Source organism: Rhinoderma darwinii, unplaced genomic scaffold, assembly GCF_050947455.1.
Source record: "Rhinoderma darwinii isolate aRhiDar2 unplaced genomic scaffold, aRhiDar2.hap1 Scaffold_3387, whole genome shotgun sequence".
Taxonomy (NCBI): Eukaryota; Metazoa; Chordata; class Amphibia; order Anura; family Rhinodermatidae; genus Rhinoderma; species Rhinoderma darwinii.
Window position 1 is genome coordinate 176156 of NW_027463426.1, and position 9757 is coordinate 185912.

At 41.9% G+C, this 9757-nt stretch overlaps 45 pseudogenes; all 45 read left to right on the forward strand.

Moving 5' to 3' along the window:
* The first annotated feature begins 14 nt into the window (after positions 1-14).
* Positions 15-133, forward strand: LOC142705695 (5S ribosomal RNA; annotated as a pseudogene).
* Positions 134-200: 67 nt separating this feature from the next.
* Positions 201-319, forward strand: LOC142705679 (5S ribosomal RNA; annotated as a pseudogene).
* A 67-nt stretch (positions 320-386) lies between these two features.
* On the forward strand, positions 387-505 carry LOC142705155 (5S ribosomal RNA; annotated as a pseudogene).
* Positions 506-572: 67 nt separating this feature from the next.
* LOC142705351 (5S ribosomal RNA) lies at positions 573-691 on the forward strand (annotated as a pseudogene).
* Positions 692-944: 253 nt separating this feature from the next.
* LOC142705453 (5S ribosomal RNA) lies at positions 945-1063 on the forward strand (annotated as a pseudogene).
* A 67-nt stretch (positions 1064-1130) lies between these two features.
* On the forward strand, positions 1131-1249 carry LOC142705108 (5S ribosomal RNA; annotated as a pseudogene).
* Positions 1250-1502: 253 nt separating this feature from the next.
* On the forward strand, positions 1503-1621 carry LOC142705613 (5S ribosomal RNA; annotated as a pseudogene).
* Positions 1622-1688: 67 nt separating this feature from the next.
* On the forward strand, positions 1689-1807 carry LOC142705353 (5S ribosomal RNA; annotated as a pseudogene).
* A 253-nt stretch (positions 1808-2060) lies between these two features.
* Positions 2061-2179, forward strand: LOC142705486 (5S ribosomal RNA; annotated as a pseudogene).
* Positions 2180-2612: 433 nt separating this feature from the next.
* On the forward strand, positions 2613-2731 carry LOC142705099 (5S ribosomal RNA; annotated as a pseudogene).
* A 67-nt stretch (positions 2732-2798) lies between these two features.
* Positions 2799-2917, forward strand: LOC142705593 (5S ribosomal RNA; annotated as a pseudogene).
* Positions 2918-2984: 67 nt separating this feature from the next.
* Positions 2985-3103, forward strand: LOC142705102 (5S ribosomal RNA; annotated as a pseudogene).
* A 67-nt stretch (positions 3104-3170) lies between these two features.
* On the forward strand, positions 3171-3289 carry LOC142705250 (5S ribosomal RNA; annotated as a pseudogene).
* Positions 3290-3356: 67 nt separating this feature from the next.
* LOC142705594 (5S ribosomal RNA) lies at positions 3357-3475 on the forward strand (annotated as a pseudogene).
* Positions 3476-3542: 67 nt separating this feature from the next.
* LOC142705354 (5S ribosomal RNA) lies at positions 3543-3661 on the forward strand (annotated as a pseudogene).
* A 67-nt stretch (positions 3662-3728) lies between these two features.
* LOC142705251 (5S ribosomal RNA) lies at positions 3729-3847 on the forward strand (annotated as a pseudogene).
* Positions 3848-3914: 67 nt separating this feature from the next.
* Positions 3915-4033, forward strand: LOC142705693 (5S ribosomal RNA; annotated as a pseudogene).
* Positions 4034-4100: 67 nt separating this feature from the next.
* On the forward strand, positions 4101-4219 carry LOC142705547 (5S ribosomal RNA; annotated as a pseudogene).
* Positions 4220-4286: 67 nt separating this feature from the next.
* On the forward strand, positions 4287-4405 carry LOC142705208 (5S ribosomal RNA; annotated as a pseudogene).
* A 67-nt stretch (positions 4406-4472) lies between these two features.
* On the forward strand, positions 4473-4591 carry LOC142705093 (5S ribosomal RNA; annotated as a pseudogene).
* Positions 4592-4658: 67 nt separating this feature from the next.
* LOC142705446 (5S ribosomal RNA) lies at positions 4659-4777 on the forward strand (annotated as a pseudogene).
* A 67-nt stretch (positions 4778-4844) lies between these two features.
* On the forward strand, positions 4845-4963 carry LOC142705292 (5S ribosomal RNA; annotated as a pseudogene).
* Positions 4964-5030: 67 nt separating this feature from the next.
* LOC142705458 (5S ribosomal RNA) lies at positions 5031-5149 on the forward strand (annotated as a pseudogene).
* A 67-nt stretch (positions 5150-5216) lies between these two features.
* Positions 5217-5335, forward strand: LOC142705591 (5S ribosomal RNA; annotated as a pseudogene).
* A 67-nt stretch (positions 5336-5402) lies between these two features.
* LOC142705424 (5S ribosomal RNA) lies at positions 5403-5521 on the forward strand (annotated as a pseudogene).
* Positions 5522-5588: 67 nt separating this feature from the next.
* LOC142705554 (5S ribosomal RNA) lies at positions 5589-5707 on the forward strand (annotated as a pseudogene).
* A 67-nt stretch (positions 5708-5774) lies between these two features.
* LOC142705370 (5S ribosomal RNA) lies at positions 5775-5893 on the forward strand (annotated as a pseudogene).
* A 67-nt stretch (positions 5894-5960) lies between these two features.
* On the forward strand, positions 5961-6079 carry LOC142705488 (5S ribosomal RNA; annotated as a pseudogene).
* Positions 6080-6332: 253 nt separating this feature from the next.
* LOC142705612 (5S ribosomal RNA) lies at positions 6333-6451 on the forward strand (annotated as a pseudogene).
* A 67-nt stretch (positions 6452-6518) lies between these two features.
* On the forward strand, positions 6519-6637 carry LOC142705252 (5S ribosomal RNA; annotated as a pseudogene).
* Positions 6638-6704: 67 nt separating this feature from the next.
* Positions 6705-6823, forward strand: LOC142705375 (5S ribosomal RNA; annotated as a pseudogene).
* Positions 6824-6890: 67 nt separating this feature from the next.
* On the forward strand, positions 6891-7009 carry LOC142705059 (5S ribosomal RNA; annotated as a pseudogene).
* A 67-nt stretch (positions 7010-7076) lies between these two features.
* LOC142705548 (5S ribosomal RNA) lies at positions 7077-7195 on the forward strand (annotated as a pseudogene).
* Positions 7196-7262: 67 nt separating this feature from the next.
* On the forward strand, positions 7263-7381 carry LOC142705355 (5S ribosomal RNA; annotated as a pseudogene).
* A 67-nt stretch (positions 7382-7448) lies between these two features.
* LOC142704903 (5S ribosomal RNA) lies at positions 7449-7567 on the forward strand (annotated as a pseudogene).
* A 67-nt stretch (positions 7568-7634) lies between these two features.
* Positions 7635-7753, forward strand: LOC142704873 (5S ribosomal RNA; annotated as a pseudogene).
* A 67-nt stretch (positions 7754-7820) lies between these two features.
* Positions 7821-7939, forward strand: LOC142704938 (5S ribosomal RNA; annotated as a pseudogene).
* A 67-nt stretch (positions 7940-8006) lies between these two features.
* On the forward strand, positions 8007-8125 carry LOC142705182 (5S ribosomal RNA; annotated as a pseudogene).
* Positions 8126-8192: 67 nt separating this feature from the next.
* Positions 8193-8311, forward strand: LOC142704975 (5S ribosomal RNA; annotated as a pseudogene).
* A 67-nt stretch (positions 8312-8378) lies between these two features.
* LOC142704960 (5S ribosomal RNA) lies at positions 8379-8497 on the forward strand (annotated as a pseudogene).
* Positions 8498-8750: 253 nt separating this feature from the next.
* Positions 8751-8869, forward strand: LOC142705614 (5S ribosomal RNA; annotated as a pseudogene).
* Positions 8870-8936: 67 nt separating this feature from the next.
* On the forward strand, positions 8937-9055 carry LOC142705279 (5S ribosomal RNA; annotated as a pseudogene).
* A 67-nt stretch (positions 9056-9122) lies between these two features.
* Positions 9123-9241, forward strand: LOC142705630 (5S ribosomal RNA; annotated as a pseudogene).
* A 67-nt stretch (positions 9242-9308) lies between these two features.
* LOC142705588 (5S ribosomal RNA) lies at positions 9309-9427 on the forward strand (annotated as a pseudogene).
* A 67-nt stretch (positions 9428-9494) lies between these two features.
* LOC142705254 (5S ribosomal RNA) lies at positions 9495-9613 on the forward strand (annotated as a pseudogene).
* The last annotated feature ends 144 nt before the right edge of the window (positions 9614-9757 follow it).

Here is a 9757-nt window from a genome sequence, read left to right on the forward strand (position 1 = left end):
TTAAAGCATTTAATGTCAATGGCCATTCTAAGCTGAATGTGCCTGCTCTCGTCAGATCGCAGAAGTTACACAGCTTAAGGCCTCGCTAGTACCAGTGTGGGAGACTGTCTGGGAGTCCGTGGTGCGGTTGAATTTTTATTATGTCGTTTAGATTTTGTTTCACAATCGATTAAAAAGGACTATGGATTAAAGCTTTTAATGTCAATGGCCATTCTAAGCTGAATGTGCCTGCTCTCGTCAGATCGCAGAAGTTACACAGCTTAAAGCCTCGCTAGTACCAGTGTGGGAGACTGTCTGGGAATCCGTGGTGCGGTTGACTTTTTATTATGTCGTTTAGATTTTGTTTCACAATAGATTAAATAGGACTATGGATTAAATCATTTAACGTCAATGGCCATTCTAAGCTGAATGTGCCTGCTCTCGTCAGATCGCAGAAGTTACACAGCTTAAGGCCTCGCTAGTACCAGTGTGGGAGACTGTCTGGGAATCCGTGCTGCGGTTGAATTTTTATTATGTCGTTTAGATTTTGTTTCACAATCGATTAAAAAGGACTATGGATTACAGCATTTAATGTCAATGGCCATTCTAAGCTGAATGTCCCTGCTCTCGTCAGATCGCAGAAGTTACACAGCTTAAGGCCTCGCTAGTACCAGTGTGGGAGACTGTCTGGGAATCCGTGGTGCGGTTGACTTTTTATTATGCCGTTTAGATTTTGTTTCACAATCGATTAAAAAGGACTATGGATTAAAGCATTTAATGTCAATGGCCATTCTAAGCTGGATGTGCCTGCTCTCGTCAGATGGCAGAAGTTACACAGCTTAACGCCTCGCTAGTACCAGTGTGGGAGACTGTCTGGGAATCCGTGGTGCGGTTGACTTTTTATTATGTCGTTTAGATTTTGTTTCACAATCGATTAAAAAGGACTATGGATTAAAGCATTTAATGTCAATGGCCATTCTAAGCTGAATGTGCCTGCTCTCGTCAGATCGCAGAAGTTACACAGCTTAAGGCCTCGCTAGTACCAGTGTGGGAGACTGTCTGGGAATCCGTGGTGCGGTTGCCTTTTTATTATGTTGTTTAGATTTTGTTTCACAATAGATTAAATAGGACTATGGATTAAGGCTTTTGATGTCAATGGCCATTCTAAGCTGAATGTGCCTTCTCTCGTCAGATCGCAGAAGTTACACAGCTTAAGGCCTCGCTAGTACCAGTGTGGGAGACTGTCTGGGAATCCGTGGTGCGGTTGCCTTTTTATTATGTCGTTTAGATTTTGTTTCACAATAGATTAAATAGGACTATGGATTAAAGCATTTAACGTCAATGGCCATTCTAAGCTGAATGTGCCTGCTCTCGTCACATCGCAGAAGTTACACAGCTTAAGGCCTCGCTAGTACCAGTGTGGGAGACTGTCTGGGAATCCGTGGTGCGGTTGAATTTTTATTATGTCGTTTAGATTTTGTTTCACAATCGATTAAAAAGGACTATGGATTAAAGCATTTAATGTCAATGGCCATTCTAAGCTGAATGTGCCTGCTCTCGTCAGATCGCAGAAGTTACACAGCTTAAGGCCTCGCTAGTACCAGTGTGGGAGACTGTCTGGGAACCCGTGGTGCGGTTGAATTTTTATTATGTCGTTTAGATTTTGTTTCACAATCGATTAAAAAGGACTATGGATTAAAGCATTTAATGTCAATGGCCATTCTAAGCTGAATGTCCCTGCTCTCGTCAGATCGCAGAAGTTACACAGCTTAAGGCCTCGCTAGTACCAGTGTGGGAGACTGTCTGGGAATCCGTGGTGCGGTTGACTTTTTATTATGTCGTTTAGATTTTGTTTCACAATCGATTAAAAAGGACTATGGATTAAAGCATTTAATGTCAATGGCCATTCTAAGCTGAATGTGCCTGCTTTCGTCATATTGCAGAAGTTACACAGCTTAAGGCCTCGCTAGTACCAGTGTGGGAGACTGTCTGGGAATCCGTGGTGCGGTTGGATTTTTATTATGTCGTTTAGATTTTGTTTCACAATCGATTAAAAAGGACTATGGATTAAAGCATTTAATGTCAATGGCCATTCTAAGCTGAATGTCCCTGTTCTCGTCAGATCGCAGAAGTTACACAGCTTAAGGCCTCGCTAGTACCAGTGTGGGAGACTGTCTGGGAATCCGTGGTGCGGTTGACTTTTTATTATGTTGTTTAGATTTTGTTTCACAATAGATTAAATAGGACTATGGATTAAGTCTTTTAATGTCAAAGGCCATTCTAAGCTGAATGTGCCTCCTCTCGTCAGATCGCAGAAGTTACACAGCTTAAGGCCTCGCTAGTACCAGTGTGGGAGACTGTCTGGGAAACCGTGGTGCGGTTGACTTTTTATTATGTCGTTTAGATTTTGTTTCACAATCGATTAAAAAGGACTATGGATTAAAGCATTTAATGTCAATGGCCATTCTAAGCTTGATGTGCCTGCTCTCGTTAGATCGCAGAAGTTACACAGCTTAACGCCTCGCTAGTGTGGGAGACTGTCTGGGAATCCGTGGTGCGGTTGACTTTTTATTATGTCGTTTAGATTTTGTTTCACAATAGATTAAATAGGACTATGGATTAAAGCATTTAACGTCAATGGCCATTCTAAGCTGAATGTGCCTGCTCTTGTCAGAACGCAGAAGTTACACAGCTTAAGGCCTCGCTAGTACCAGTGTGGGAGACTGTCTGGGAATCCGTGGTGCGGTTGCATTTTTATTATGTCGTTTAGATTTTGTTTCACAATCGATTAAAAAGGACTATGGATTAAAGCATTTAATGTCAATGGCCATTCTAAGCTGAATGTCCCTGCTCTCGTCAGATCGCAGAAGTTACACAGCTTAAGGCCTCGCTAGTACCAGTGTGGGAGACTGTCTGGGAATCCGTGGTACGGTTGACTTTTTATTATGTTGTTTAGATTTTGTTTCACAATAGATTAAATAGGACTATGGATTAAGGCTTTTAATGTCAATGGCCATTCTAAGCTGAATGTGCCTGCTATCGTCAGATCGCAGAAGTTACACAGCTTAAGGCCTCGCTAGTACCAGTGTGGGAGACTGTCTGGGAATCCGTGGTGCGGTTGCCTTTTTATTATGTCGTTTAGATTTTGTTTCACAATAGATTAAATAGGACTATGGATTAAAGCATTTAACGTCAATGGCCATTCTAAGCTGAATGTGCCTGCTCTCGTCAGATCGCAGAAGTTACACAGCTTAAGGCCTCGCTAGTACCAGTGTGGGAGACTGTCTGGGAATCCGTGGTGCGGTTGACTTTTTATTATGTCGTTTAGATTTTGTTTCACAATAGATTAAATAGGACTATGGATTAAGGCTTTTAATGTCAATGGCCATTCTAAGCTGAATGTCCCTGCTCTCGTCAGATCGCAGAAGTTACACAGCTTAAGGCCTCGCTAGTACCAGTGTGGGAGACTGTCTGGGAATCCGTGGTACGGTTGACTTTTTATTATGTTGTTTAGATTTTGTTTCACAATAGATTAAATAGGACTATGGATTAAGTCTTTTAATGTCAATGGCCATTCTAAGCTGAATGTCCCTGCTCTCGTCAGATCGCAGAAGTTACACAGCTTAAGGCCTCGCTAGTACCAGTGTGGGAGACTGTCTGGGAATCCGTGGTGCGGTTGACTTTTTATTATGTCGTTTAGATTTTGTTTCACAATCGATTAAATAGGACTATGGATTAAGGCTTTTAATGTCAATGGCCATTCTAAGCTGAATGTGCCTGCTCTCGTCAGATCGCAGAAGTTACACAGCTTAAGGCCTCGCTAGTACCAGTGTGGGAGACTGTCTGGGAATCCGTGGTGCGGTTGACTTTTTATTATGTTGTTTAGATTTTGTTTCACAATCGATTAAAAAGGACTATGGATTAAAGCATTTAATGTCAATGGCCATTCTAAGCTGAATGTGCCTGCTCTCGTTAGATCGCAGAAGTTACGCAGCTTAATGCCTCGCTAGTACCAGTGTGGGAGACTGTCTGGGAATCCGTGGTGCGGTTGACTTTTTATTATGTTGTTTAGATTTTGTTTCACAATAGATTAAATAGGACTATGGATTAAAGCATTTAAAGTCAATGGCCATTCTAAGCTGAATGTGCCTGCTCTCGTCAGATCGCAGAAGTTACACAGCTTAAGGCCTCGCTAGTACCAGTGTGGGAGACTGTCTGGGAATCCGTGGTGCGGTTGAATTTTTATTATGTCGTTTAGATTTTGTTTCACAATCGATTAAAAAGGACTATGGATTAAAGCATTTAATGTCAATGGCCATTCTAAGATGAATGTCCCTGCTCTCGTCAGATCGCAGAAGTTACACAGCTTAAGGCCCCGCTAGTACCAGTGTGGGAGAATGTCTGGGAATCCGTGGTGCGGTTGACTTTTTATTATGTCGTTTAGATTTTGTTTCATAATCGATTAAAAAGGACTATGGATTAAAGCATTTAATGTCAATGGCCATTCTAAGCTGAATGTGCCTGCTCTCGTCAGATCGCAGAAGTTACACAGCTTAAGGCCTCGCTAGTACCAGTGTGGGAGAATGTCTGGGAATCAGTGGTGCAGTTGACTTTTTATTATGTTGTTTAGATTTTGTTTCACAATCGATTAAAAAGGACTATGGATTAAAGCATTTAAAGTCAATGGCCATTCTAAGCTGAATGTGCCTGCTCTCGTCAGATCGCAGAAGTTACACAGCTTAAGGCCTCACTAGTACCAGTGTGGGAGACTGTCTGGGAATCAGTGGTGCGGTTGACTTTTTATTATGTCGTTTAGATTTTGTTTCACAATAGATTAAATAGGACTATGGATTAAAGCATTTAACGTCAATGGCCATTCTAAGCTGAATTTGCCTGCTCTCGTCAGAACGCAGAAGTTACACAGCTTTAGGCCTCGCTAGTACCAGTGTGGGAGACTGTCTGGGAATCCGTGGTGCGGTTGACTTTTTATTGTGTCGTTTAGATTTTGTTTCACAATCGATTAAAAAGGACTATGGATTAAAGCATTTAATGTCAATGGCTATTCTAAGCTGAATGTGCCTGCTCTCGTCAGATCGCAGAAGTTACACAGCTTAAGGCCTCGCTAGTACCAGTGTGGGAGACTGTCTGGGAATCCGGGGTGCGGTTGACTTTTTATTATGTCGTTTAGATTTTGTTTCACAATCGATTAAAAAGGACTATGGATTAAAGCATTTAATGTCAATGGCCATTCTAAGCTGAATGTGCCTGCTTTCGTCAGATCGCAGAAGTTACACAGCTTAAGGCCTCACTAGTACCAGTGTGGGAGACTGTCTGGGAATCCGTGGTGCAGTTGACTTTTTATTATGTCGTTTAGATTTTGTTTCACAATAGATTAAATAGGACTATGGATTAAAGCATTTCATGTCAATGGCCATTCTAAGCTGAATGTGCCTGCTCTCGTCAGAACGCAGAAGTTACACAGCTTAAGGCCTCGCTAGTACCAGTGTGGGAGACTGTCTGGGAATCCGTGGTGCGGTTGAATTTTTATTATGTCGTTTAGATTTTGTTTCACAATCGATTAAAAAGGACTATGGATTAAAGCATTTAATGTCAATGGCCATTCTAAGCTGAATGTCCCTGCTCTCGTCAGATCGCAGAAGTTACACAGCTTAAGGCCTCGCTTGTACCAGTGTGGGAGACTGTCTGGGAATCCGTGGTGCGGTTGACTTTTTATTATGTCGTTTAGATTTTGTTTCACAATCGATTAAAAAGGACTATGGATTAAAGCATTTAATGTCAATGGCCATTCTAAGCTGAATGTGCCTGCTCTCGTCAGATCGCAGAAGTTACTCAGCTTAAGGCCTCGCTAGTACCAGTGTGGGAGACTGTCTGGGAATCCGTGGTGCGGTTGACTTTTTATTATGTTGTTTAGATTTTGTTTCACAATCGATTAAAAAGGACTATGGATTAAAGCATTTAATGTCAATGGCCATTCTAAGCTGAATGTACCTGCTCTCGTCAGATCGCAGAAGTTACACAGCTTAAGTCCTCGCTAGTACCAGTGTGGGAGACTGTCTGGGAATCCGGGGTGCGGTTGACTTTTTATTATGTCGTTTAGATTTTGTTTCACAATAGATTAAATAGGACTATGGATTAAAGCATTTCACGTCAATGGCCATTCTAAGCTGAATGTGCCTGCTCTCGTCAGAACGCAGAAGGTACACAGCTTAAAGCCTCGCTAGTACCAGTGTGGGAGACTGTCTGGGAATCCGTGGTACGGTTGCATTTTTATTATGTCGTTTAGATTTTGTTTCACAATCGATTAAAAAGGACTATGGATTAAAGCATTTAATGGCAATTGCCATTCTAAGCTGAAAGTCCCTGCTCTCGTCAGATCGCAGAAGTTACACAGCTTAAGGCCTCGCTAGTACCAGTGTGGGAGACTGTCTGGGAATCTGTGGTGCGGTTGACTTTTTATTATCTCGTTTAGATTTTGTTTCACAATAGATTAAATAGGACTATGGATTAAAGCATTTAACGTCAATGGCCATTCTAAGCTGAATGTGCCTGCTCTCGTCAGATCGCAGAAGTTACACAGCTTAAGGCCTCGCTAGTACCAGTGTGGGAGACTGTCTGGGAATCCGTGGTGCGGTTGACTTTTTATTATGTCGTTTAGATTTTGTTTCACAATAGATTAAATAGGACTATGGATTAAGGCTTTTAATGTCAATGGCCATTCTAAGCTGAATGTGCCTGCTCTCGTCAGATCGCAGAAGTTACACAGCTTAAGGCCTCGCTAGTACCAGTGTGGGAGACTGTCTGGGAATCTGTGGTGCGGTTGACTTTTTATTATGTCGTTTAGATTTTGTTTCACAATCGATTAAAAAAGACTATGGATTAAAGCATTTAATGTCAATGGCCATTCTAAGCTGAATGTGCCTGCTCTCGTTAGATCGCAGAAGTGACACAGCTTAAGGCCTCGCTAGTACCAGTGTGGGAGACTGTCTGGAAATCCGTGGTGCGGTTGGCTTTTTATTATGTCGTTTAGATTTTGTTTCACAATAGATTAAATAGGACTATGGATTAAAGCATTTAACGTCAATGGCCATTCTAAGCTGAATGTGCCTGCTCTCGTCAGATCGCAGAAGTTACACAGCTTAAGGCCTCGCTAGTACCAGTGTGGGAGACTGTCTGGGAATCCGTGGTGCGGTTGAATTTTTATTATGTCGTTTAGATTTTGTTTCACAATCGATTAAAAAGGACTATGGATTAAAGCATTTAATGTCAATGGCCATTCTAAGCTGAATGTCCCTGCTCTCGTCAGATCGCAGAAGTTACACAGCTTAAGGCCTCGCTAGTACCAGTGTGGGAGACTGTCTGGGAATCCGTGGTGCGGTTGACTTTTTATTATGTCGTTTAGATTTTGTTTCACAATAGATTAAATAGGACTATGGATTAAAGCATTTAACGTCAATGGCCATTCTAAGCTGAATGTGCCTGCTCTCGTCAGAACGCAGAAGTTACACAGCTTAAGGCCTCGCTAGTATTAGTTTGGGAGACTGTCTGGGAATCCGTGGTGCGGTTGAATTTTTATTATGTCGTTTAGATTTTGTTTCAGAATCGATTAAAAAGGACTATGGATTAAAGCATTTAATGTCAATGGCCATTCTAAGCTGAATGTCCCTGCTCTCGTCAGATCGCAGAAGTTACACAGCTTAAGGCCTCGTTGGTACCAGTGTGGGAGACTGTCTGGGAATCCGTGGTGTGGTTGACTTTTTATTATGTTGTTTAGATTTTGTTTCACAATAGATTAAATAGGACTATGGATTAAGGCTTTTAATGTCAATGGCCATTCTAAGCTGAATGTGCCTGCTCTCGTCAGATTGCAGAAGTTACACAGCTTAAGGCCTCGCTAGTACCAGTGTGGTAGACTGTCTGGGAATCCGTGGTGCGGTTGACTTTTTATTATGTTGTTTAGATTTTGTTTCACAATAGATTAAATAGGACTATGGATTAAAGCACTTAACGTCAATGGCCATTCTAAGCTGAATGTGCTTGCTCTCGTCAGATTGCAGAAGTTACACAGCTTAAGGCCTCGCTAGTTCCAGTGTGGGGGACTGTCTGGGAATCCGTGGTGCGGTTGACTTTTTATTATGTCGTTTAGATTTTGTTTCACAATAGATTAAATAGGACTATGGATTAAAGCATTTAACGTCAATGGCCATTCTAAGCTGAATGTGCCTGCTCTCGTCAGAACGCAGAAGTTACACAGCTTAATGCCTCGCTAGTACCAGTGTGGGAGACTGTCTGGGAATACGTGGTGCGGTTGAATTTTTATTATGTCGTTTAGATTTTGTTTCACAATCGATTAAAAAGGACTATGGATTAAAGCATTTAATGTCAATGGCCATTCTAAGCTGAATGTCCCTGCTCTCGTCAGATCGCAGAAGTTACACAGCTTAAGGCCTCGCTTGTACGAGTGTGGGAGACTGTCTGGGAATCCGTGGTGCGGTTGACTTTTTATTATGTTGTTTAGATTTTGTTTCACAATAGATTAAATAGGACTATGGATTAAAGCTTTTAATGTCCATGGCCATTCTAAGCTAAATGTGCCTGCTCTCGTCAGATCGCAGAAGTTACACAGCTTAAGTCCTCGCTAGTACCAGTGTGGGAGACTGTCTGGGAATCCGTGGTGCGGTTTACTTTTTATTATGTCGTTTAGATTTTGTTTCACAATCGATTAAAAAGGACTATGGATTAAAGCATTTAATGTCAATGGCCATTCTAAGCTGAATGTGCCTGCTCTCGTTAGATCGCAGAAGTTACACAGCTTAAGGCCTCGCTAGTACGAGTGTGGGAGACTGTCTGGGAATCCGTGGTGCGGTTGACTTTTTATTATGTCGTTTAGATTTTGTTTCACAATAGATTAAATAGGACTATGGATTAAAGCATTTAACGTCAATGGCCATTCTAAGCTGAATGTGCCTGCTCTCGTCAGATCGCAGAAGTTACACAGCTTAAGGCCTCGCTAGTACCAGTGTGGGAGACTGTCTGGGAATCCGTGGTGCAGTTGACTTTTTATTATGTCGTTTAGATTTTGTTTCACAATTGATTAAAAAGGACTATGGATTAAAGCATTTAATGTCAATGGCCATTCTAAGCTGAATGTCCCTGCTCTCGTCAGATCGCAGAAGTTACACAGCTTAAGGCCTCGCTAGTACGAGTGTGGGAGACTGTCTGGGAATCCGTGGTGCGGTTGACTTTTTATTATGTTGTTTAGATTTTGTTTCACAATAGATTAAATAGGACTATGGATTAAGGCTTTTAATGTCAATGGCCATTCTAAGCTGAGTGTGCCTGCTCTCCTCAGATCGCAGAAGTTACACAGCTTAAGGCCTCGCTAGTACCAGTGTGGGAGACTGTCTGTGAATCCGTGGTGCTGTTGACTTCTTATTATGTCGTTTAGATTTTGTTTCACAATCGATTAAAAAGGACTATGGATTAAAGCATTTAATGTCAATGGCCATTCTAAGCTGAATGTGCCTGCTCTCGTCAGATCGCAGAAGTTACACAGCTTAAGGCCTCGCTAGTACCAGTGTGGGAGACTGTCTGGGAATCCGTGGTGCGGTTGACTTTTTATTATGTCGTTTAGATTTTGTTTCACAATAGATTAAATAGGACTATGGATTAAAGCATTTAACGTCAATGGCCATTCTAAGCTGAATGTGCCTGCTCTCGTCAGAACGCAGAAGTTACACAGCTTAAGGCCTCGCTAGTA